The sequence below is a fragment of the Heterodontus francisci genome, chromosome 34 (assembly GCF_036365525.1).
Source record: "Heterodontus francisci isolate sHetFra1 chromosome 34, sHetFra1.hap1, whole genome shotgun sequence".
Taxonomy (NCBI): Eukaryota; Metazoa; Chordata; class Chondrichthyes; order Heterodontiformes; family Heterodontidae; genus Heterodontus; species Heterodontus francisci.
Window position 1 is genome coordinate 42,157,195 of NC_090404.1, and position 26,765 is coordinate 42,183,959.

Consider the following 26,765-nt stretch of genomic DNA (forward strand, 5'->3'; position numbering starts at 1 on the left):
CGGTCCCCTGCTGTAATTAATACTCAGCATCCATTAGTGTTGATTTACAGTCAATCACTGAATTGTCTGGTTAATCTTTGTTACTTGTTTTGTGAAATACTCTCCCTATTAGTGCTGAACTGCTGGATAACTCTGATTACATTAAAATGTGTTTATACATGTTTATAAAGTGTCTGTGTGTCCAGATTTAACTAAGTTGTGATTTGTAACCAATAAATGATGTTTCGGTCATGACTTGTCATCTGGTATCTTGGTGATTTGTCAAGAAAGATTTAATTCACTCACTCAGCAGCTCGAGAGGAACCAGACTGAGGTTTAATGAACATAAGAAATAGGAGCTGGAGGAGGCCATTTGGCCCTTTGAACCTGCTCTGCCATTCACCCAGATCATGGCTGATCATCTCAACTCCACCTTCCCGCACTATCCCCATATCCCTTAATTCCGTTAGTACCCAAAAATCTATCGATCTCTGTCTTAAATATACTCAATGACTGAGCATCCACTGCTCCCTGGGGAAGAGAATTCCAAAGATTCACAACCCTTTCAGTGAAGAAATTTCTCCTCATTTCAGTCCTAAATGTCTTATCCCTGATCCTGAGACTGTGACCCGGTGTTCTAGATTGCCCAGACAGGGGAAACATTTTCTCAGCATCGACCCTGCCAAGTCCCTTAAGGATTGATGTTTCAGTCAGATCACATCTTATTCTTCTCAACCCCAGGGAATATAGGTCTAATCTACTCAATCTCTCCTCATAGGAGGAGATGGAGCAGAGTGGGGGTGCTGTACAATAGTGGTTCTGTTACTGAACTAGTAATCCAGAGGCCTGGACTAATGATGCTGAGACAAGAATTCAAATCCCACCACTGCAATTAAAAAGCGAGGATCAATATTGGTGACCATGAAACTACGGATTGTCCTAAAAACCCACCTGGTTCACTAATTTCCTTCAGGGAAGGAAATCTACTGTCCTTTACCCGATCTGGTCTGACTCCAGACCCACAGAAATGTGGTTGACTCTGAACTACACGATGAAATGGCTGAGCTAGTCACTCAGTTATATTCAAGGAAGTAGCTCACCACCACCTTCTCAGGGGCAATTAGGGATAGGCAATAAATGCTGGCCATTTCAGTAACACCCACAGACCATGAATAAATAAAACAATCCAGGAACCAGACTAGTGAACCTTCATTGCATTCCCTCAATGGTGGTATGTCATTCCTTAGCAAGGAGACCAAAATTGCACACACTGCTCCAGGTGGGGCCTCACCAATGTCCTGTATAATTGTCGTAAGACTTCTTTACTCTTCTACCCTAATCCCTTTGTAACAAAAGCTAACATACTATTTGCTATCCTAATTGCTCGCTGTACTTCTATGTTAGCTTCCTGTGATTCATGTACAAGGACACTGTTACATGTGCTTTGCTTTTAACAAAGGAAAAAACTTGGAGTTCTGTGTTTTGCAAGACTGAGAAAATTGAATGCTGAACTGGGTGGGGCACAGTCTCCAAGGCAACCTGTTTCCAAGCAACAACAGCAAGGAAAATGATAGGTCACATTACATTGTTAAGAGTTCAATTTCACTTTGCTTTGTGAAAGATCAGTGCTGGGCAGGCAGGAGGCAGAACAAACTGGCTGGGACTTGTGTTTTTTGGCAGACTCGAAAAAGACCTCTCCCTGAAAAGAAGGCATCTCTTGTGGAACAAAATTCCACATTTGAGTTATGTCTGTGTTCTGCCTGGAGAGGAAAAGACCCAGAGAAAGAGGAGTTGCTACTGTCTGTGGAGAAAGGCTCCTTTGCTGAGAGGAAGCCCTGCATTGTTAAAGGTAGCAAATTCCTATTGCCTCCAGTCTCTGAAAAATCTCTGTCTCAAGAGTGATTCCTGTTACTCATGTGCATTTTGGGAGATCCTGAAATCTCAAGAAAGCTACTATTGCTGGACTGCTACTTTAAAATTTAAGTAGACCTGTTGCTATACCTTTTGCTGAAAGATCTGTGTGATGCCTGCTGTAGACGAATTGCCTTGACCGTCAACTCATCACAGACTGCTCAACAAACTTGCCTGGAGAGACTTTGAGTGGCTTCTGACATTTCAACTCTGGGCCACCTCACCGATTTCAAAATATCCTACCAGACCACCACCGATTTTATTATTCCGAAGAAACAGTTGAACACCAAAAACTCTTTCTCCCCAGTTAACTGGTTTTTGAATATGTATGTGTGCATGAGGCTTGGGAAGAATAAGAAGTTTTTTTTAAGATATATGCATTGATTCATCCCATTATTGTTTAAGATTTAGTTTATTAATAAATAGTTAATTTTGTTGTTGTTTGAAGAAATCTGGTTTTGTGTGCTTTATTCTAGGGGATAAATAAAGTGTTTAATTTGGCTAATTTCTAGTAGGTGGGAAACTTTACTAATACGCTGTGACCTGTGAAGCAGTGGGACTGAATTAACAGTGCATTACTCCCACCTTGGTCTGAATGCAAACATTTCTCAGTTTCTCAACATACATTTTAAAAATTGTTTTTTTTAAATTTTTCTTATCAAAGTGGATAACTTCACCGTATTGTAATCCATCTGCCATGTTCTTACCCACTCACCCACCCAACCTGTCTGTATCCCTCTGAAGCCTCTTTCTGTCTTCCTCATTTCTTGCTTTCCCACCGAACTTTGTATCATCAGCAAACCTGCATACATTGCACTCAATCCCTTCATCTGAGCCATTTCTATCGAGTGTAAATAGCTGAGGCCCAAGCACAGATCCTTACTATACCCTACTAGTTACAGCTTGCCAACTTGAAAATGACCCATTTATTCTTACTGCCTGCTTTCTGTCCATTAACCAATCTCAATCCATGCTAATATATTAACTCAATCCCATGAGTCCCAACTATGCAATAACCTCTGGTGTGGCACCTTATCAAAAGCTTCTTGCTTCTTCAAAATCCAAATAAACTACTGCTTCCACCTTATTCACCTTACTAGTTACATCCTCAAGAAACTACAAGATTTGTTAAACGTGATTTCTCTTTCACAAGTCCATGTTGTCTCTGCTTAATCATATTATGATTTTCTAAGTGTCCTGTTACCATTTCCCCGAATAATACATTCTAACATTTTGCCTACAACTGATGTGAGGCTAATTGGCTGATAGTTCCCCATTTTCTCTCTTTTTGCTTTCTTGAATAGCAAGTTTATGTTTGCTCCCTTTCAATCCTTGGGAACTGCTCTAGAATCTATGGAATTCTGGAAGATCAAAACCAATGCATCCACTATTTCTGCAGCTACCTCTTTTAAAACCTGAGGATGAAGGTTGTCAGGTCCGGGGGATTTGTTGCCACTTAGTCCCTTTAATTTTTCCATTCCTATTTCTTTACTTATACTGATTTCTTTCAGTTCCTCATTCTCGAGACACTTGGTTTCCTATTTCTGGAATGTTTTTGTGTTTTCCACCATGAAGACAGATACAAATCATTTGTTTAATGTCTCTGCCGTTTCCCTATTCCCCATTTTAATTTCAACTGTCTCTCTCTAATGGGCCCTCATTTCCTTTCTCTAATCTCTTCCTATTTCTATAGGTATAGAAACATTTACAATCTGTTTTTATGTCTCTTGTTAATCTGCACTCAGATTTTTTTTCCTTATTAAATTCTTGATCCTCCTTTGCAGAATTCTAAAATCCATCCAATCCTCAGGCATACCACTTTTTGGGGGATCATTATAAGTCTCTTCCTTCAATCTAATACTACCTCCAACTCCTCTTGTTAGCCATGGTTGGACCACTTTTTCTATGGGATTTTTGTGACTTAAAGGAATGTACATTTGTTACAAATTATGGATTAATTCTTAAAATGCAAGCCATTGCTTATCTACCATCATATCTTTTGATGTAGTGTCCCAATCTACTTTAGCCAACTCGCCCCTCATCCTGCGAAGTTTGCTTTGTTTAGACGCAAGACCCCAGTATTGTCCCAAACTAAATTACTTTAAAACTCAATATAAAATTCGACCATATAATGGTTGCACTCCCCTCGAGGCCTCTTTACTACAAGGTTATTAATGAACCCTTTCTCAACTAATTATTTCATGAAAGTGATGTATTTGAGTCTGAATTCAGCCTTATGTCATCTCCCAGTGGACTTATACTGTCCTGTTAGTGCTGGGTCAGGCCTTGTCCAGCTCAAACAGCCCAGATAACAGGAGCCAACGAGCCTTATTTCACTCTTTAGGGTGGTTTGTTTCTTGAGGTTCAGATTATCATTAAAATAACAACACACACTGTGTCTCTCCGCCGCCATCACTCACTCGCTCCAAACACTAGTCCGCAATACGCCTGCGCACCCGGCGCTGAACCTCTGACCTGTGCGCTCACAATGTCCTGTTGATTGACTGCAGCTGCGGGCCAATAGGAAGAGGGGGCGGAACAGGAGGACAGATTCTGCGCAGTTCCTCCCTCATTTGCTTCTCTTTGAAAGCCCGAGGATGAATCCATCAGCATCCGGGACCTGTCAGCCCGCAGCTCCATTAGTTCCTTTTCATAAAACTGTCTCATTCCCTTTGAAATGTTTCAATTAAACCTGCCTCCACCACACTCTCAGACAGTGCATTCCACACATTAACCACTCGCTGGGTGGAAAAGTTTTTCCTCATGTTATTTTTGTTTCTTTTCCCAATTACTTTAAATCTGTTCCCTCTCGTCCTCCATCCTTTCACCAGTGGGAACAGTTTCTCTCCATCTACTCTCTTTGACCTGATGCCATGAGACATCATGGGGTCCGGAGCTCATGTTGAGGACGTCTCGGGCAACTCCCTCCTGACTGTGTAACACTGTGCCGTCACCTCTGCTGGGTCTGTCCTGCTGGTGGGACACCGAGGGATGGTGATGGCAGTGTCTGGGACATTGTCTGTTAGGTATGATTCTCTGTCCAGACCTCTCGTGATTTTGAATACCTCGATCAAATCACCTCTCAGCCTTCTCTTCAAGGAAAACAGCACCCTTTTTCTTTATCATAATCTCTACCTCTTTTATAATCCAGGGAGCTCTGGATTTATTTGCCCTACCTTTCCACTTCGAGGGAACATATGTTGACTGTGCCCGAACTCTCTCTTTTTTGAAGGTTACCCATTGTTCAGCTGTCAGATTTCCTGGCAACTTTTGAATCTCATTTACTCAGCCAGCTCCATTCTTACCCCATTGAAGTTGTCTTTCCCCCAGTTAATTACTCATACTCTGGATTGTTCTTTATCCTTTTCGATGGTCAGCCTAAATCTTATGATACAATGATCAATCTCCCCGACATGCTCCCCTACTGATAATTGATCGACTTGGCCCACCTCATTCTCAAGAACCAGGTCCAGGAATGCCTCCTTTCTCATTGGACTAGCAACATACTGTTGTAGAAAATTTTCCTGAACAACTCTCAGAACACTTGTCCCTCACTGCCCTTTACACTACTACTATCCCACTATATGTTTGAATAATTAAAGTCCCCCATTATGACGACCCGATAATTTTTGCACCTCTCTGTAATTCCATTGCATTTTTTCTCCTCCACGTTCTTCCCACGAGCTGGTGGCCTGTGGACAACACTGAGCAATGTAAATGCACCTTTTTTGTTCCTTCGTTCCAGCCAAATTGATTCTTTTATCGACACCAATGGGACATCCTTTTTCTCCAACACTGCAATGTTCTCATTTATCAATACTCCACCGCCCCTTTCCCTTTCCTTTCTTTCCTGAACACCTTGTATCCAGGAATATTTAACACCCAGTCCTGCCCTTCTTTGAGCCATGTCTCTGTTCTAGCCACATCATATTTGCACATGGCAATCTGCACGTGTACCTCACCAATCTTATTAACCACACTCTGTGCATTCACATACATGCACATTAACCCTGATTTAGACTTTATTACTTTATCCCTGACTCTGACCCCACCTTATAACTTGCTATTCCCTACTCCAGTGCTAACTATCTCACCCAGTATTCTGTGCACCTTGGTGTTCCGGTCTGATATTTTTCCCTGGTTCCCATACCCCTGACAAGTTACCAGTTTTGCTTCCCTCCAATCGGAACTCCCTCTCAGGTTTCCATCCCCTTACCAATCTAGTTTAAACCCTCCCCAACAGCACCAGTAATCTCCCTGTGAGGATATTAGTCCCAATGCTGCTTCGATGCAACCCGTCCATCTTGTATGGGTCCCACCTGTGCCAGTGCCTCAGAAATCTGATGCCCTCCCTCCCACACCAGTTCTCCAATCACCTGTTTAATCAGTCAATTCTCCTATTCCGATGCTCACTTGCACATGGGAGTGGGAGTAATCCTGAGATAACTGCTTTTGAGGCCCTGCTTTTTTAATCTCCTTCCTCGTTCCATAAAATTTGTTGTCAGGACCTCATTTACCCTTTCCATCGACGTTAATGGTGCCAACGTGGACCACGACCTCTGGCTGTTCACCTTCCCCCAGATAAATGTCCTGTAGCCGTTCAGTGACATCCTTGATCCTGGCACCAGGGAGGCAACACACCATCCTGGAGTTCGATCTACAGCTGCAGAAAGACTTCTGTGTTCCCCTGACTAATGAATGCCCCATCACGACTGCTCTTCCACTCTTCCTCCACCCCTCCTGTGCAGCTGAGCCACCTGACAAACGTGGCTCTGTCTGCACTCCTCTGAGGAACCATCACCCTCACCAGTATCGAAAATGGAAAGCCGATTAGCAAGTGAGATCATATCAGGGGACTCCTGCACTACCTGCCTGGTTCTCTTAGACTGTCTGTGGGTTACCCATTCCTTATCCTCCTGCATGCTCCTAACCTGTGGTGTGATCACCTCCCTAAACCTGCTATCCATGTAGTTCTCTGCATTGTGGATGCACCACAGTGACTCCAGCCACTGCTCGAGATCCAAACCCTAGAGCTCAAGCTTGTGCAGCCGGTGACACTTCCTGCAGATGTGTTTGTCTAGGACACATGGTGCATCCACGACATCCCACATGTCACAAGCTGTGCTTTGTACTCAGCCAAGCTGCTGTGCCAGACCTTAACTTAACCGACTATTTAGAAGGAGAATATCTGACCAGTTACTCAACCAACCAGCTCCTTCCACTGCACAGAAACAAGAACCAAATACTGGAGGACAGAAAAAGTAGAAAAAAGGAGCACCTCCTCTCCCCTTCACTGAACTCACCACTCAGCAAACACATACCTCCAGACTCTGTTTACAATTTGCACTCCTTATCAATCTTTTAGTCATTCTTTGCTGTTTTTCTACATTCTGTCCAACATTCTGATCTGCCACCCATCTTTGTGCAATTATATGCTTTTCCTTTAATTTTGATATGACCTTTAACATTTCTAGTAAACCATCGATAGTGGGTCCTCCCCACTCCGAATCCTGTTCATACTGAGAATCCCACGGTGGAGAGCTGGAATATCCTGTCTCAAAACACAGTCACATAGACACAGCATCATTTACTGCACAGAACAAGGCCATTTGGCCCATCAATTCCATGTCAGCTCTCCAGGGAGCAATCCACTCAGTCCCACTGCCCCACATCAGCCCATAGCCCTGCAAGTTTATTTCCTTAAAGTGACCATCCAGTTTCCTTTGAAAATCATTGATTATTTCCATTTCCACCACACACATTGGCAGCGAGTTCCAGGTCAGTACCACTTGCTGCAGAAGAGGTTCTTCCTCACATTCCTGCTTCAACTCTTCCTCAAAACCTTCAATCTGTGTTCCCTAGTTCTTGTACCATTAGTTCATGGGAGCAGTTTTTCTTTGTCTAATTTATCAAAGTCTGTCAGAATTTGGTACATTTCGATGAAATTTTCCCTCAATCTCCTTTGCTCCAAGGAGAACAACCCCAACTTCTCCAACCTACCCTTGTGAACTCTCTGCTGTGTCAGCAGGTGGGATAACTGAGTGAATCCCTTCCCACACACACAGCAGGTGAACGGCCTCTCCCCAGTGTGAACTTGCTGGTGTGTCAGCAGGTGGGATAACTGAGTGAATCCCTTCCCACACACTGAGCAGGTGAACGGCCTCTCCCCAGTGTGACTGCGTTAATGAATATCCAGCTTTGATGGAGAACTGAATCCCTTCCCACAGTCCCCACATTTCCATGGTTTCTCCGTGGTGAGGGTGTCCTTGTGTCTCTCCAGGTTGGATGATCAGTTGAAGCCTTGTCCACACACAGAACACGTGATCAGTTTCTCCCCGCTGTGAATGGTGTGATGTTTTCTCAGGCTGTGTAACTGGTTAAAACTCTTTCCACAGTCAGTCACTGGAACACTCTCACTCGGGTGTGTGTGTGTGTCTCGGTGCTTTTCCAGTCACACTGATGTTTGAAATCTTTTCCCACAGGCAGAACAGACAAACATTTCTCCTTCCACATTCTCAGTCCGATGATATTCAGGTCCTGATGATGTTTCTGTCAGATCTTGATGTGATGTTTGGTTTCAATTTCCCGTCAGTAAATCCTCCCCTTCTAATAACCTGTAAAAAGAGTTTACAAAAGTCAGCACTGTCAGTCCAGGATAGAAATTCAGAACAGACAGTTCTAGTTTCTATGGAACATTCTTTCCTCTCTTGTTTCCCCCAAAAATGTGATCCCTTCAAACTAAAAGAAGCCAAAATAAGCAACAAATTGTAACAGAAGCAAAGGGAACCTTCCCAACTAAACCAGAACATTGCTCCCAGTGTCCACGAGACACTCTGTATCCTGAGGTGTCCACCGGTTGCAGAAGGCCACCCCGGCACGGACAGGACCACGGAAGACAGGGCAGCAGCTAAAGTGACACCCCCACTCCCAACATGGTCCCTGTGCATCCTGGACCTACACATTGTTTCTCAGCCTGAGCGAGAGGGAGAGAGAGATGGATAAGGTGAGAACTGAGTGTTTAAATATACAAGATAGATACAAACCTGGGTGGGTTTGGGGTGGATGAGGTGAGGGAGAGGAGGGCATTGGGGGGACTGGGGGGTTTTGGAAGGGCAGGTCATCGAAAGGGCTGTGGGTGTGGGTGGTGTTTTAACCAGGCCCAAGAGCAGGTCCAGGAAAAGATCCACCAACCTTCCCACCCCACCTCCACACCGAGTGGCCAGAGATTAGGAGAATGGGGTTAAACTGTAACCAAGGCCATTGATAAGGTCCCACAAGGCAGACTGGTCATGAAAATAAAAGCAAAACAGCAAATTAGAGTCAAAATTGACTCAGAGGCAGGAAGCAAAGAGTAATGGTTGATGAGTGTTTGTGTGACTGGAAGGCTGTTTTCAGTGAGGTTCTGCAGGGATCAGTACTGGGTCCTTTGCTTTTTGTTCTATATATCCATGGTTTGTACTTGAATGTAGGGGTTTGATTAAACAGTTTGCAGATGATACAAAAATTGACCATGTGGTTGATAATGAAGAAGAAAGCTGTAAACTGCAGGAAGATATCAATGGACTGGTCAGGTGGGCAGAATAGTGACAAATGGAATTCAATCCGGAGAAGTGTGAGGTAATGCATTTGGAGACAGCTAACAAGGCAAGGGAATACACAATAAATGGTAGGATATTGAGAAGTATAAAGGAACAGAGGGACCTTGGAGTGCACGTTCACAGAACCCTGAATATGGCTGGGCAGGTAGATAAGGCGTAAGGGATACTTGACTTTATTAGCCAAGGCAGAGAATATAAGAGCATGGAGGTTCTGCTGAAAATGTATAAAACACTGGTTAGGACACAGCTGGAGGACTGTGTACAGTTCTGGTCACCGCACTGTAGGAAAGATGTGGTTGTATTAGAGACGGTACAGAGGAGATTTACAAGGATGTTGTCTGGATTGGAGAATTTTAGTTCTGAGGAAATATTGGATAGGTGAGGGTTTTTTTCTTTGGAATAGAGGAGGCTGAAAGGAAACTGAATTGAAGTGCAGAAAATGATGAGGGGTCTAGATAGAGTGGATAGGAAGGACCTATTCCCCTTGGCTGAGGGGTCCATAACCAGGGGCATAGATTTTGGGGAAGAGGTAGGAAATTTAAAAGGGATTTGAGGTTAAATGTTTTCAGCCAGAGGGCGGTGGGGATCTGCAACTCACTGCCTGGGAGGGTGGTAGAGGCAGAAACCTTCAAAACAATTAAAAAGTACTTGGATATTCACGTGAAGTGCCCTAACCTACAAGGGTATTGTTACGACCGACTGCTCAAGTCAAAGCCCCACAATCAAAATATACAGTTTTGATAGTGGTGGGAGAAACACACTGTTGATTCAGTCCCGTCCCTCACAGATCGCCTGACATTTTAAACATTCCAAATTAAAGAAAGATCCAGCCAAATTGTACCATCTATTAACCCCCGAATAAGGCTCACCAAACCAGGTGTCTTTACATCAACAAATTAACTGTTTAATTAGAAAAACTAAATTCTTAAATAATAACATATAAACAGTTAAAACAGAAAAAATAGTGTCTTTGCATATTTATGCTCCTGCTGAAGTGAAACCTTCCTATGTGGAATGTCCAAGGTTGCTTGGAAGTCTTCACAGCCATCTGAACTGGGTGGGGGGTGGGGGGGGGGGGGGGGTGAGAAAATAAAAGGTTCTTCAACAGTAGAACAGTCCAGTCTAGTTCAGCAGTTGAATTGATGCTGCTCTTTTCCAGTGATAAATTTCAACAATTTCAGTTGAGTCGTGAAAGGAATTGGTTATTTTCTTTTAAGAAAGTAATCTGGCTTGATATCAGAATTCGGGTTTAAATAAACCAAGAGAGAGCTCTTTTTTCCTTCAGTATATGCTGGATGATCATCTGTGTCGGTCTCTGTTAACGGTGTCTCAAAAGCCAGTTTTTCAACTAGTTTCAAATGTCAATTGGAAACAATGTATCTCTCGATCTTCAGTCTGAGTGGCTGTATCCCGGGGCAACGAGAATACATTCTTCGACTCAGTCTCTGGAGCTTGTTGCCTTAAAGCAGCACTGCTCCTTTTCCAGCCTTAAAGGCACACTGCATTCTTCTTGGAAAAAAAATAGAGGATCATAACACTATGGACCAAGAGCTGGAAAGCGGGATTAGGCTGGATGGCTCCTTGTCAGCCAACGAAGACATGCTGGGCCGAATGGCCTCCTTCCGTACTGTAAATTTTCAGGATTCCAATTTGAGGAGCAGCCCCTTCAGGTAACGATACAGGGGCTGTAACCTCTTACACTGAATATATACATGGCCCATGGACTCTTAAAGGCTGCAAACATCACATGCAGCCTGAGAGTGGGTGAAGCTGCTTAAAACCCTATTGTCCAGGATGCCCCATCTCCTGGGCACTCGGACCCAGTTGGGAAAAGAGTTTGTGAGGTCCTGTTCGCTCACTGTGCCCTCACCAAGATGGCTGTGCTTGCACCCTGACCCCGCCCTGTCCAAGATGGCAGCCAGTGACCCCTCTCCCCCGCACCTGTCACCAGGAGGTAAACACGGGGCCTCTTGGCCTACCCCAGGTGTATATGAAGCCTCCCAGCCCACCCATGGCTCCAATTCCTCCCCTGTACCCACAATCTCCTCTCACCTCCCGATCCACCTGGTCCATCTCAGTCCATCTCCATTACCTATGCTGGACATGCTCAGTGCACAGTTCGATCCCACGCCAATGCACTCAGCCCCTGTGGTCATTGATAAGGGACTGACCCTTATCACGGGAGTCCTGGGTAATGAATCCTCTACTGAAAGCTCCAAATATTGAATGGATGATTTTGTGTCATCCTATTGAGATCAGGGCCAGAGAGACAATGGAGAAAATTATTAAATAAATTATACAGAAACCCGAGTGCCCGGGACATCAACTATAGTGTGAAGTGCACTGGGAATTCTGTTCTTCACCCACATTTGGACTCAGGAATTAGAGGGATGTTTTCATAACTTGTAGTTGACACCAAACTGGATGATAGAACTAATAATGAGGAGGAGTGCATTGAAATCCAGGAAGACATAAACAGGCTGGCAGAATAGACAGATAAATGGGAAATGAAATTCAACATAGTGAAATGTGAACTGGTTCATTTTGGGAGGAGGTATAAGGAGGCCAGTTATTGGTTCGAATGTAAGAACTTAAATGGAGCAGAGAGATCTGGGAACAGAGTCACATAAATCACTAAAAGGAGCAACACAAGTCGATAAGAGAGCAAAGAAAGAGCTGATGTTCTTTTCTCGAGGAATACAATGTAACAGCAGGGAGGGAATGTTAAATTTATAGAGAACCTCACTTAGAAGGACTGTGAGCAGTTCTGGTCTCCAGATTAAAAAAGGATATTGAAGACTGAAGAAAGTGCAGAATAGATTTACAAAGATGTCACCAGAGAGGATGTTACTATCCAGCAAGATTGAGCAGGCTGGGGATCCTTTCTCTGGAAAAGAGAAGACGAGGAGGAGATCTGATAGAGGTCTTTAAAATTATCAGTCAGTCAGAACAAGGGGGCAGCAATATAATACAGACATTAACAGGTCAAATAGAGAACTTTGGAGGAATTTCTCTAATCAGACAGTGGTGAGAATGTGGAACTCACTGCCACGTGGAGTGGTTGAAGGTGATAACAATGATGTGTTTAAGGGGAGGCTCAATACATTTATGAGGGAGAAGGGAATAGAGGGATATGAGGGCAGGGTGGGACGAGGTAATCAGATTGGGACGAGGCTCATGTGGATTATAAACAGCAGCACAGACGAGAGGGGCTGAACGGCCTGTTTCTGGTCTGTAATTCTGTGTACATTCAGCCTGGGTGGATTAATGCTCAGGTTCACTGGGCCCAGGGGTGGATTAATGAAAATTCTGGCTCTATGTTTTAGACGATGCTGCCGAGTACTGCAGGTGATGGAGAAGAGTTTCTCTCTCTCTACCCTATCAGTTTCAATTAATATCTTGAAAACTTTGATTAAATCACCCCTTAATCTTCTGAATTCCAGGGACTACAACCCTCACAGTGAGGTGATTCATTCTGGCAGAAGGAATAGGGAGAGGCAACATACACTTAATGGTACAGTTCTAAAGAGTTTGCAGGGATAGAGAGACCTGAGGGTTCATGTGCAGAGATCACTGAAAGTGGAAGGATGTATTGAGGGAACAGCTGGCAAAGCAAATGGGATCTTGGGCCTCATAAATAGAGGTATTGAACACAAAAGGAAGGAAGTTATGCTGAACATTTATAAAGCTCTGGTTAGGCAACAACTAGAGTATTGCATCCAGTTCTGGTCACCACACTTTTGGAAGGATGTGAAGGTCCTTCAGAGGGTGCAGAGATTTATCAGAATGGTTCCTGAGATGAGAGAATTTAACTACAAGGTTAGGTTGGAGGAGCTGGTGTTGTTCTCCTTGGAGCAAAGGAGATTGAGGGGAGATCTGATAGAGGTGTTGAAAATGATGACAGGTTTAGATAAGACAGACCAAGAAAAGCTGTTCCCATTAGCTGATGATACAAGGATTAGTGGACACAGATTCAGGTTTTGAGATACAGGAGGGATGTGAGGAAGCAGTTTTTTTACACAGTGAGTGGTAATGACCTGGAACTCACTGCCTACGAGGGTGGTGGAAGTGGAGATGATCAATGATTACAAATGGAAATTGGATGGACACTTGAGGGAAATAAACCTGCAGGACTACGGGGATAGAGTGGGTGAATGGGACTGACTGGATTGTTCGACAGAGAGCTGGGATGGAATCAAAAAGCTCATTGTCCTCCTTCTGTGCTGTAATGACTCTGATTCATTTGTGTAATCTCTCCTTGTAATTTAACCCTTGGAGTCCAGGTATCATTCAGGTAAATCTACCCTGCACTCCCTCCAAGGCCATTATATCCTTCCAAAGGTGTGGGGCCCAGAACTGAACACAATACTCCAGGTGTGGTCTAACCAGGGCTTTGTGTATCTCAGTGCTTTTCCAGTCTCACTGATACCTGAAATCTTTTCCCACAGACAGAACAGACAAACCTTTCTCCTTCCACATTCAAAGGCCGATGATATTCAGGTCCTGATGTATCGAGTGACTCTTTGTCAGATCTTGATGTGATGTTTGGCTCGTGACTCCCCATCTGTATATCCCCTGCTTCTAAGCCCCTGTAAAAGGAGTTTACAAAAACCATCACTGTCAGTCCAGGATAGAAATTCACAACATTCTCTCCTCCTGCTTTCTGGCCCAGGATGACTGTACATGCACCCTGCTGTACATTGTCCTGAGGGAGGCCACACACCAGCCTGGATTCACGTCTGCGACTGCAGAAACGCCTGTGTATTACCCGATCAAATCTCCGATCACTATTGCTCAGTCAGCTTTGTGACCCTCTGTGAAGCTGATCCAACTGTGCTGCCATGGCCTTGACTCTGGCTGCACTCCTTAGATGAACCATCACTTTCATCAGTATTCAGAACTGAATACTGGTTGGAGAGTGAGATGCACTCAGGGTTCTCCTGCATTCCCTGCCTATTTCTTCTTGACTGTCAGTTGGCCACCCATTGCCTCTCTCCCTGCATACTCTGAAGCTGCAGGGTGACCATATCTATAAACGTGCTGTCCACAAAGCTCTCACCTCATGGATGCACCGCAGTGACACCAGCTCCAGTTCATGCTCTGAAAACCGGAGCTCGAGCTGCTGCAACTTGTTTTATCTTCATCCATGTGATGTGGGTGTTGCTGGCTCGGCCAGTATTTATTGCCCATCCCAAACTGCCCTTGACAACGGAGAGGCTCGCTCGGGCATTTCAGAGGGCATTTCAGAGTCAGCCACATTGCTGTGGATCTGGAGTCACATGTAGGCCAGACCAGGTAAGGACAGCAGATTTCCCATCTCATGAACCAGATGGCTTTTTAATTGCAGATTTATTAATTGAATTTAAAGTTCACCATCTGCCGTGGTGGGATTCGAACCCATGTTCCAGTGACATTACCCCGATGTCACCACCTCCCCCAATGATACTTCCTGCACAAATCGTTATCTAGAGTTGGCACATTACACAGGATGTGCACTCCAGAGGTCGGAGCAGCCCCATCATTGGCAGGAATTTGGGACTTGTAACTGCAAAGGATTTTGTCATCAAAAAGGACTGTGTAATGTATCAGTGTGGTGTGAGATAGTCAAGTGTTGAATAAGTAAAGAAAATATCTTTGTAAATAGCTGACACCACAATTTACAATCAAAGTGCTATTCAGTTAATTGTGGATTTCTTTTAGTTTAGTTATTAAAACAAAAGACTTAAAATGTGAAATCTAGTGTAATTTATTAGTGTGGTCTGGGGATTCATATCTCATATTTTTCATATTGACAATCTGTGAGGTCGGAACAACTGGAAAGTGGGATGAACAGATACAATGGGCAGAATGGCCTCCTCCTGTGCTGTAAATAGAGTCAGAGAGTTATACAGCACAGAAACAGGCCCTTCGGCCCATCGTGTCCGTGCCGGTCATCAAGCACCTCACTATTCTAATCCCATTTTCCAGCACTTGGCCCATAGTCTTGTCTGCTATGGTGTTTCAAGTGCTCATCTAAATACTTGTTAAATGTTGTGAGGGTTCCTGCCTCTACCACCTCTTCAGGCAGTGCTTTTCAGATTCCAACCACCCTCTGGGTGAAATTTTTTTTCCACAAATCCCCTCTAAACCTGCTGCCCCTCACCTTAAAATCAATGTCTCCTGGTTATTGACACCTGCAAGAAGGGAAAATGTTTCTTCCGATCTAACCTATCAATGCCCCTCATAAATTTGAATACCTCAATCATATCCCCCTTCAGCCTTCTCTGCTCTCATGAAAACAACCCCAGCCTTTTCAGTCTCTCTTCACACCTGAAATGCTCCAGCCCAGGCAACATCCTGGTGATACTTCTCTGCACCCTCTCCAGTGCAATCACATCCTTCCTATAGTGTGGTGCCTAGAACTGTACACAGTATCCAGCTGTGGCCTAACTAGCGTTTTATACAGTTCCACCATAACCTCCCTGCTCTTATATTCTATGCCTCAGCTGATAAAGGCAAGTATCCCATATGCCTTCCTAACCACCTGATCTACCTGTGCTGCTGCCTTCAGTGATCTATGGACAAGTACACCAAGGACCCTCTGACCTTCAGTACTTCCTGGGGTCCTACCATCCATTGTATATTCCCTTGCCTTGTTAGTCCTCCCAAAATGCATCACCTCACACTTCTCAGGATTAAATTCCATTTGCCACTGCTCTGCCCATCTATATCGTCCCGTAATCTAAGGCTTTCCTCCTCACTATTTACGACACCACCAATTTTCGTGTCAACTGCGAATTTACTTATCATACCTCCAATATTCACGTCTAAATCATTAATGTACACTACAAACAGCAAGGGTCCGTGTATCGATCCCTGCGGTACACCACTGGTCTCAGGTTTTCACTCGCAAAAACAACCCTCGACCGTCACCCTCTGCCTCCTGCCACTGAGCCAATTTTGGATCCAATTTGCCAAATTGCCCTGGATCCCATGGGCTCTGACCTTCTTAACCACTCTCCCATGTGGGACCTTATCAAAAGCTTACTGAAGTCTATGTAGACTACATCAACTGCTTTCCCCTCATCTACACACCTCGTCACTGCATTGAAAAATTCAATCAAGTTAGTTAGACACGATCTCCCCCTGACAAAGCCATGTTGACTATCCCTGATTAATCCCTGCCTCTCCAAGTGGAGATTAATCCTGTCCCTCAGAATTTTTTCCAATATTTTCCCAACCACTGATGTTAGACTCACTGGCCTGTTAGTACCTGGTTTATCCCTGCTACCCTTCTTGATAATGGCACCACATTCGTAGTCCTCCAGTCCTCTGGTACCTCTCCTGTGACCAGAGAGGATCTGAAAATTTATGTCAGAGCCCTTGCTATCTCCTCCCTTGCCTCACATCACAGCCTGGGATACATTTCATCTGGGACTGGGGATTTATCCACTTTTAAGCCGGCTAAAACAGCTAATACTTCCTCACTTTCAATGCTAATATGTTCAAGTGTATCACAATCCCCCTCCCTGATCTCTACACCTACATCATCCTTCTCCATAGTGAACAGATGCAAAGTAATCATTTAAAACCTCACCTCTGTCCTCCGGCTCCACACACAGATTTGCACTTTGGTCCCTAATGGGCCCCACTCTTTCACTGGTTATCCTCTTGCCCTTAATATACTTAGAAAATGCCTTAGCAGTTTCCTTGATCGTGCCTGCCAGTGTTTTTTCATGCCTCCTCTTTGCTCTCCTTATTCCTTTTTTTTGTACCCCCGCTACACTTTTTATACTCCTCTAGTACCTCTGCTGTTTTCAGCACTTTGAATCTGCCATAAGCCTCCTTTTATTTTCCTGATCCAATCCTCTATATCCCTTGACATCCAGAGTTCCCTGGACTTGTTGGTCCTCCCCTTCACCTTTACGGGTGCATGTTGCCTCTGAACCTTCACTATTTCCTCTCTGAAAGACTCCCACTGGTCTGATGTCGACTTTCCTACAAGTAGCTGCTCCCAGTCCACTTTGGCCAGATCCTGTTTTATCATGTTGAAATCGGCCTTCCCCCAATTCAGTACTTTTATTTCCAGCCCGCCTTTGTCTTTTTCTTACAGAGTTATGATCACTATCCCCGAAATGCACCCCCACTGACACTTCTACCACTTGTCCAGCATCATTCCCCAGGATTAGGTCCAGTACTGCGCCTTTTCCTGTTGGACTTTCAAGGTACTGGCTCAAAAAAGTCTCCTGTATATATTTTAAGAATTCCGCCCCCTTTAAGTCTTTTACACTAAGACCATCCCAGTTGATATCAGGTAAGTTGAAATCCTCTACTATTATTACTCCATTATTTTTACACCTCTCAGAGATTTGCCTACATATCTGCTCCTCTATCTCTCCCTGACTGTTTGGAGGCCTGCAGTACACACCCAGCCAAGTGATTGCCCCCTTTTTGTTTTTAAGTTTGACTCATCTGGCCTCATTTGAAGAACCTTGTCAGACATCTTCCCTCCTTACTGCAGTAATTGACTCCTTGATCAACAGTGCAATGCGACCTCCTCTTTTATCCTTTCTCCTGTCATACCTGAAGATTCCATAGCCTGGAATATTGAGTTGCCAGTCCTGCCCTTCCCTCAACCATGTCTCTGTGATAGCAACAATATCATAATCCCATGTGCTAATCAACGCCCTCAATTCATCTGTCTTGCATTAAAATAAATGCAATCCAGCCTTGCATTTGTCACTTGTGCCTGAACAGGTCTATATTTGCTCTGCCTAACAGACTGACTCAGTTTCTCTTCTATATTTGACTGAGCATCACCCACTCCTATACCTCCATTCTGTATCCCATTCCTCTGCCAAATGTGTTTAAACTGCCCCCAACAGCACTCGTAAACCTCCCAACAAGGATGTTCGTCCAACTTGTACAGGTCCCACCTTTGCCAGAAACAGACCCAATGATCCAGGAAGCTAAAGCCCTCCCTCCTGCACCATCTCTTCAGCCACGCATTCATCTGCTCTATCCTCCTATTCCTATACTCACTAGCATGTGGCACTGGAGTAATCCAGAGATTACAACCTTTGAGGTCCTGCTTTTTAATCTGCTACCGAGCTCCCTAAATTCTTGTTTCAGGTCCTCATCTTCTTTTTACCTCCGTCGTTGGTACCAATGTGTTCCACGACCTCTGACTGTTCACCCCCCCTTCAGAATGTCCTGCAGCCACTCCGTGACTAACTTGACCCTGGCACCGGGGAGGCAACATACCATCCTGAAGTCACGTTTGTCACCACAGAAATGCCTATCTGTATCCCTTACGATAGAATCCATTATCAGTATAGTTCTTCCAGTCCTTTTCCTCCCCTGCTGTGCAGCAGAGCCATGCGTGGTAACACAAACTTGGCTGTTGCTGCTTTCCCCTGGGAGGTCATTCCCCCCAACAGTATCCAAAGTGGTATATCTGTTTGAGAGGGGGATGGCCACAGGGGACTCCTGCACTAACTGCCTGCGCCTACCACTCCATCTGGTGGTCACCCATCTCATTTCTGCCTGTGCAGCCATTACCTGCAGTGTGACCACCTCTCTAAACGTGCTATCCACAACGTCCTCAGCATCGCGGATGCTCCACAGTGAATCCACCCGCAGCTCCAGCTCCGTAATGCGGGTAGTCAGTAGCTGCAGCTGGATCCACTTCCTGCACACATGGTCATCAGGGACACTGGAAGCATCCCTGATTTCCCACATCGCGCAGGAGGAGCATATCACGGGGCTGAGCTCTCCTGCCATGACTTACCTTTAGATTAATTAGTTACTCCCTTTAAAAGATATTAATTACACGAGAGGCTTGTTCTACTCCAAACACTACCCACAACAATCTAAATTACTCGAATTGAAAAAAAACACACTCTTAGTACTCACTTTATCACTCGAGGTCTTTTTTCAAACAAAAAACAACTTTCCCCTTATTTTTTAAAGCTAATTAAATGACCAACAGTTGTTACTTACCCAACCAATCACAAACAAAGAATTGTGATATAGTTCCAAGTCAGGATAGTGAGTGACTTGGAGGGGAACTTGCAGGTGGTGATGTCCCAATGAGTCTGTTGTCTTTGTCCTTCGAAGAGGAACAGGTCACGTGTTTGGAACAAAGCACAAAGAGAACAAAGAACAGTTCAGCACAGGAACAGGCCATTCAGCCCTCCAAGCCTGCGCCGATCTTGATGCCTGCCGAAACTAACATCTTCTGCACTTCCGGGGCCCATATCGCTCTATTCCCTTCCTATTCATATATTTGTCAAGATGTCTCTTAGACATCGCTATCGTATCTGCTTCCACCACCTCCCCTGGCAGCAAGTTCCAGGCACTCACCACCCTCTGTGTAAAAAACTTGCCTCGCACATCCCCCCTAAACTTTGCCCCTTGCACCTTAAACCTATGTCCCCTCGTAACTGACTCTTCCACCCTGAGAAAAAGCTTCTGACTATCCACTCTGTCCATGCCACTCATAACTTTGTAAACCTCGATCATGTCCTCCCTCCACCTCCGTCGTTCCAGTGAAAACAATCCGAGTTTTTCCAACCTCTCCTCATAGCTAATACCCTCCAGACCAGGCAACATCCTGGTGAACCTCCTCTGTACCCTCTCCAAAGCTTCCACGTCCTTCTGGTAGTGTGGTGACCAGAATTGCACGCAATATTCTAAGTGTGGCCTAACTAAGGTTCTGTACAGCTGCAGCATGACTTGCCAATTTTTACACTCTATGCCCCGACCGATGAAGGCAAGCATGCCGAATGCCTTCTTGACTGCCTTATCCACCTGCGTTGCCACTTTCAGTGACCTGTGGACCTGTACGCCCAGATCTCTCTGCCTGTCAATACTCCCAAGGGTTCTGCCATTTATTGTATACTTCCCACCTGTATTAGATCTTCCAAAATGCATTACCTCACATTTGTCCGGATTAAGCACCATCTGCCATTTCTCCGCCCAAGTCTCCAACCGATCTATATCCTGCTGTATCCTCTGACAATCCTCATCATTATCCGCAACTCCACCAACCTTTGTGTCGTCCGCAAACTTACTGATCAGACCAGCTACATTTTCCTCAAAATCATTTATATATACTACAAACAGCAAAGGTCCCAACACTGATCCCTGCGGAACACCACTGGTCACATCCCTCCATTCAGAAAAAGACCCATCCACTGTTACCCTCTGTCTTCGATGACCGAGCCAGTTCTGTATCCATCTTGCCAGCTCACCTCTGATCCCGTGTGACTTCATCTTTTGCACCAGTCTTCCATGCGGGACCTTGTCAAAGGCTTTACTAAAGTCCATATAGACAACATCCACCGCCCTTCCTTCATCAATCATCTTCGTCACTTCCTCAAAAAACTCAATCAAATTAGTAAGACACAACCACCCCTTCACAAAACCATGCTGACTCTCGCTAATAAGTGCATTTGTTTCCAAATGGGAGTAAATCCTGTCCCGAAGAATCCTCTCCAATAGCTTCCCTACCACTGACGTAAGGCTCACCGGCCTAAAATTTCCTGGATTATCCTTGCCACCCTTCTTAAACAAAGGAACAACATTGGCTATTCTCCAGTCCTCTGGGACCTCACCTGTAGCCAATGAGGATGCAAAGATTTCTGTCAAGGCCCCAGCAATTTCTTCCCTTGCCTCCCTCAGTATTCGAGGGTAGATCCCATCAGGCCATGGGGACTTATCTACCTTAATGCTTTGCAAGACACCCAACACCTCCTCCTTTTTGATAATGAGATGACTGAGACTATCTGCACTCCCTTCCCGAGGCTCATCATCCACCAAGTCCTTCTCTTTGGTGAATACTGATGCAAAGTACTCATTTAGCACCTCGCCCATTTCCTCTGGCTCCACGCATCGATTCCCATCTCTGTCCTTGAGTGGGCCAACCCTTTCCCTGGTTACCCTCTTGCTCTTTATATATGTATAAAAAGCCTTGGGATTTTCCTTAATCCTGTTTGCCAATGACTTTTCATGTCCCCTTTTAGCCCTCCTAACTCCTTGCTTAAGTTCCTTCCAACTGTCTTTATATTCCTCAAGTGCTTCATCTGTTTCGCGCCTTCCAGCCCTTACAAATGCTTCCTTTTTTTTTTGATTTGGCTCACAATATCCCGTGTTATCCAACCTTCCCGAAACTTGCCAAACTTGTCTTTCTTCCTCACAGGAACATGCTGGTCCTGGATTCTAATCATCTGACGTTTGAAAGACTCCCACATGTCAGATGTTGATTTACCCTCAAACAGCCGTCCCCAATCTCAATTTGTCAGTTCCTGCCTAATATTGTTATAATTAGCCTTCCCCCAATTTAGCACCTTCACCCGAGAACTACTCTTATCCTTATCCACAAGTACCTTAAAACTTATGGAATTATGGTCACTGCTCCCGAAATGCTCCCCCACTGAAACTTCGACCACCTGGCCGGGCTCATTCCCCAATGGCAGGTCCAGAATGGCCCCATCCCTAGTTGGACCATCTACATACTGTTTCAAGAAGTCCTCCTGGATGCTCCTCACAAATTCTGCCCCATCCAAGCCCCTAGCACTAAGTGAGTCCCAGTCAATATTGGGGGAAGTTAAAATCACCCACCACTACAACCCTGTTACCTTTACATCTTTCCAAAATCTGTCTACATATCTGCTCCTCTACCTCCCGCTGGCTGTTGGGAGGCCTGTAGTAAACCCCCAACATCATGACTGCTCCCTTCCTATTCCTGAGCTCCACCCATATTGCCTTGCTGCATGACCCCTCTGAGGTGTCCTCCCGCTGTACAGCTGTGATATTCTCCTTAACCAGTAATGCAACTCCCCCACCCCTTTTACATCCCCCTCTATCCCACCTGAAGCTTCTAAAGCCTGGAACATTTAGCTGCCAATCCTGCCCTTCCCTCAACCAAGTCTCTGTAATAGCAACATCATATTTCCAAGGACTAATCTAAGCTCTAAGTTCATCTGCCTTACCTGTTATACTTCTCGCATTGAAACAAATGCACTTCAGACCACCAGACCCGCTGTGCTCAGCAACATCTCCCTGCCTGCTCTTCCTCCTGGCCTTATTTACTATGTCCTCCTCATTTACTTCACTAGCTGTCCTACTGCTCTGGTTCCCACCTCCCTGCCACACTAGTTCAAACCCTCCCGAATGACACTAACAAACCTTGCAGCCAGGATATTAGTGCCCCTCCAGTTTAGATGCAACCCGTTCCTTCTTGTACAGATCCCATCTGTCCCTGAAGAGAGCCCAATGGCCCAGATATCTGAAACCCTCCCTGCTACACCAGCTGCTCAGCCACATGTTTAGCTGCACTATCTTCCGATTTCTAGCCTCACTGGCACGTGGCACAGGGAGTAATCCAGAGATTACAACCCGAGAGGTCCTGTTTTTTTAAACTTACTACCGAACTCCCTAAACTCCCCCTGCAGGACCGCATCACTCTTCCTGCCTATGTCATTGGTACCGATGTGTACCACAACCTCTGGCTGTTCACCCTCCCCCTTCAGAATGCCCTCTGTCCATTCAGAGACATCCTTGACCCTGGCACCAGGGAGGCAACATAACATCCTGGAGTCTCTTTCACTTCCACAGAAGCGTCTATCTGTGCCCCTGACTATAGAGTCTCCTATAATTATTGCTCTTCTGCGCTTTGTCCCTCCCTGCTGAACAACAGTGCCAACAGTGGTGCCACTGCTCTGGCTGCTGCTGTTTTCCCCTGATAGGCCATCCCCCCCAACAGTATCCAATACGGTATACTTGTTAGAGAGGGGGATAGCCACAGGGGATTCCTGCACTGACTGCCTCCCCCTTCTAGCAGTGACCCATCTATCTGCCTGCACTTTGGGTGTAACCACTTCTCTAAAACTCCCGTCTATGACCCTTTCCGTCACCTTGAAAATTTCCCGTGATATCACTCAAAGTCCTTTTTTTCCATCTTTCGAGTCTCAGCGCACGCCGAGAGACACAGGGAGCCTGTCGCCGCTCTGGATCAGCTTCCTCACAGGTCCGCCAGTCGTCGCTCCGCTCCCAGGTAAGTAAGGGCCTCGAGCCCCGATCTTTACTTATTAGAACATTACAGCGCAGTACAGGCTCTTCAGCCCTCGATGTTGCGCAGACATGTGAAACCATCTGACCTACATTATTCCATTTTCATCCATATGTCTATCCAATGACCACTTAAATGCCCTTCAAGTTGGCGAGTCTACTACTGTTGCAGGCAGGGCGTTCCACGCCCCTACTACTCTCTGAGTAAAGAAACTACCTCTGACATCTGTCCTATATCTATCACCCCTCAACTTAAAGCTATGTCCCCTCGTGTTTGCCATCAACATCCGAGGAAAAAGACTCTCACTATCCACCCTATCTCACCCTCTGATTATTTTATATGTCTCTATTAAGTCACCTCTCCTCCTCCTTCTCTCCAACGAAAACAACCTCAAGTCCCTCAGCCTTTCCTCGTAAGACCTTCCCTCCATACCAGGCCACATCCTAGTAAATCTCCTCTGCACCCTTTCCAAAGCTTCCACATCCTTCCTATAATGCGGTGACCAGAACTGCACGCAATACTCCAGGTGCGGTCTCACCAGAGTTTTGTACAGCTGCAGCATGACCTCGTGGCTCCGAAACTCGATCCCCTGACTAATAAAAGCTAACATACCATATGCCTTCTTAACAGTCCTATTAACCTGGGTAGCAACCTTCAGGGATTTATGCACCTGGACACCAAGATCTCTCTGTTCAGCTACACTACCAAGAATCTTCCCATTAGCCCAGTACTCTGCATTCCTGTTACTCCTTCCAAAGTGAATCACCTCGCACCTTTCCGCATTAAACTCCATTTGCCATCTCTCAGCCCAGCTCTGCAGCCTATCTATGTCCCTCTGTACCCTACCACATCCTTCGGCACTATCCACAACTCCACCGACCTTAGTGTCATCTGCAAATTTACTAACACACCCTCCTACACCGTCTTCCAGGTCATTTATAAAAATGACAAACAGCAGTGGCCCCAAAACAGATCCTTGCGGTACACCACTAGTAACTAAACTCCAGAATGAACATTTGCCATCAACCATCACCCTCTGTCTTCTTTCAGCTCGCCAATTTCTGATCCAAAGCTCTAAATCACCTTCAACCCCATACTTCCGTATTTTCTGCAATAGCCTACCATGGGGAACCTTATCAAACGCCTTACTGAAATCCATATACACCACATCCACTGCTTTACCCTCATCCACCTGTTTGGTCACCTTCTCGAAAAACTCAATAAGGTTTGTGAGGCACGACCTACCCTTCACAAAACCGTGCTGACTATCGCTAATGAACTTATTCTTTTCAAGATGATTATAAATCCTGTCTCTTATAACCTTTTCCAACATTTTACCCACAACCGAAGTAAGGCTCACAGGTCTATAATTACCAGGGCTGTCTCTACTCCCCTTCTTGAACAAGGGGACAACATTTGCTATCCTCCAGTCTTCCGGCACTATTCCTGTCGACAATGACGACATCAAGATCAAGGACAAAGGCTCTGCAATCTCCTCCCTAGCTTCCCAGAGAATCCTAGGATAAATCCCATCTGGCCCAGGGGACTTATCTATTTTCACACTTTCCAAAATTGATAACACCTCCTCCTTGTGAACCTCAATCCCATTTAGCCTAGTAGCCTGAACCTCAGTATTCTCCTCGACAACATTTTCTTTCTCTACTGTAAATACTGACGCAAAATATTCATTTAACACTTCCCCTACCTCCTCTGGTTCCACACACAACTTCCCACTACTATCCTTGATTGGCCCTAATCTAACTCTAGTCATTCTTTTATTCCTGATATACCTACAGAAAGCCTTAGGGTTTTCCCTGATCCTATCCGCCAATGACTTCTCGTGTCCTCTCCTTGCTCTTCTTAGCTTTCCCTTTAGATCCTTCCTGGCTAGCTTATCGCCTGCCATGTTTTCTGTTTACTATCGCACAGGATGTGCACTGCAGAGGTTGGAGCAGCCCTGCAATTCCTCTGGCTATTAGATAATAAACTTGCTACTACAAGCGGCGCAGTGGTTAGCACCACAGCCTCACAGCTCCAGTGAGTCTGGGTACTGCCTGTCCGGAGTTTGCAAGTTCTCCCTGTGACCGCGCGGGTTTCTGCTGGGTGCTCCGGTTTCCTCCCACAGCCAAAGATTTGCAGGTTGATAGGTAAATTGGCGATTGTAAATTGCCACTAGTGTTCAGAGATACAGCACTGAAACAGGCCCTTCGGCCCACTGAGTCTGTGCCGACCATCAACCACCCATTTATACTAATCCTACACTGATCCCACATTCCTACCACATCCCCACCTGTCCCTATATTTCCCTACCACCTACCTATACTAGGGGCAATTTATAATGGCCAATTTACCTACCGACCTGCAAGTCTTTTGGCTTGTGGGAGAAAACCGGAGCACCCGGAGAAAACCCACGCAGACACAGGGAGAACTTGCAAACTCCACACAGGCAGTGAACCCGGGTCGCTGGAGCTGTGAGACTGCAGTGCTAACCACTGCGCCACTGTGCCGGTAGGTGGTCGGGGAATTGAGGGGATGTGATAGGAATATGGGATTAATGTAGGATTAATATAAATGGCTGGTCAATGGTCGGCACAGACTCGGTGGGCCGAAGGGCCTGTTTCAGTGCTGTATCTCAAAATAAATAAATAATAAACCTCAATACTTAAAAATAAAAGACGGCTCACCGGCTACTCACTTCCCTTCTATTGGTGTCAGTTACATCTCAGGAAGCTGCCCCTTATTCTGATGAAAACTGGAATGTTTAATTTCCAGCTCCTTGGACAAACTTCCGAACTCTGGAGAAAGGGAAACAAAGTTCCAAAACTTACCAGCCAATCAACTCACAGGCTTCCTGACTCGGAGGAAACGGGAGAAGAAACTGGGAAGTGGCGGCGCTGATAGAGAAGTCGCTGCACCATCACTTTAATGCTGCCCCTCCCTTCCCCCGGGGTTCTCGCCGCACGTTCGCCGAACCCGGCGGCTCTGATTCGGGGCCTGAGAGCCGCTGAAACTCGGTGTGACTGAGGCTGCCCTCAACTTCCGGGAGCCGCACCACGCATGCTCGGCGCAGACAAGCGGACTCCGTGGGGCGGAGCCTTCTGACGCCTGCGTGTTGCGGTTCTTGGGGTGGAGACAGGCCGTATTTCTGCGCGCGGTGCATTCTGGCCAGTATAGGCTGCCATTTACCAGTCGGAGAATGGACGGGAAGTTCATGTTTTATACTC

At 45.5% G+C, this 26,765-nt stretch overlaps 1 long non-coding RNA gene across 2 annotated transcripts; it reads right to left on the reverse strand.

Annotated features, from left to right (window-relative positions):
* Nucleotides 1–6,245: 6,245 nt before the first annotated feature.
* Nucleotides 6,246–26,578, reverse strand: LOC137349418 (uncharacterized). Of its 2 annotated transcripts, none has more exons than XR_010969391.1 (4): nucleotides 26,370–26,578; nucleotides 19,470–19,578; nucleotides 13,952–14,077; nucleotides 6,246–8,504 (listed from the first exon to the last, which is right to left on the reverse strand). It is a non-coding gene; the product is annotated as an uncharacterized lncRNA (long non-coding RNA). The 2 variants fall into 2 exon arrangements; XR_010969392.1 differs by lacking the exon at nucleotides 26,370–26,578 and adding an exon at nucleotides 20,723–20,808.
* Nucleotides 26,579–26,765: the final 187 nt, after the last annotated feature.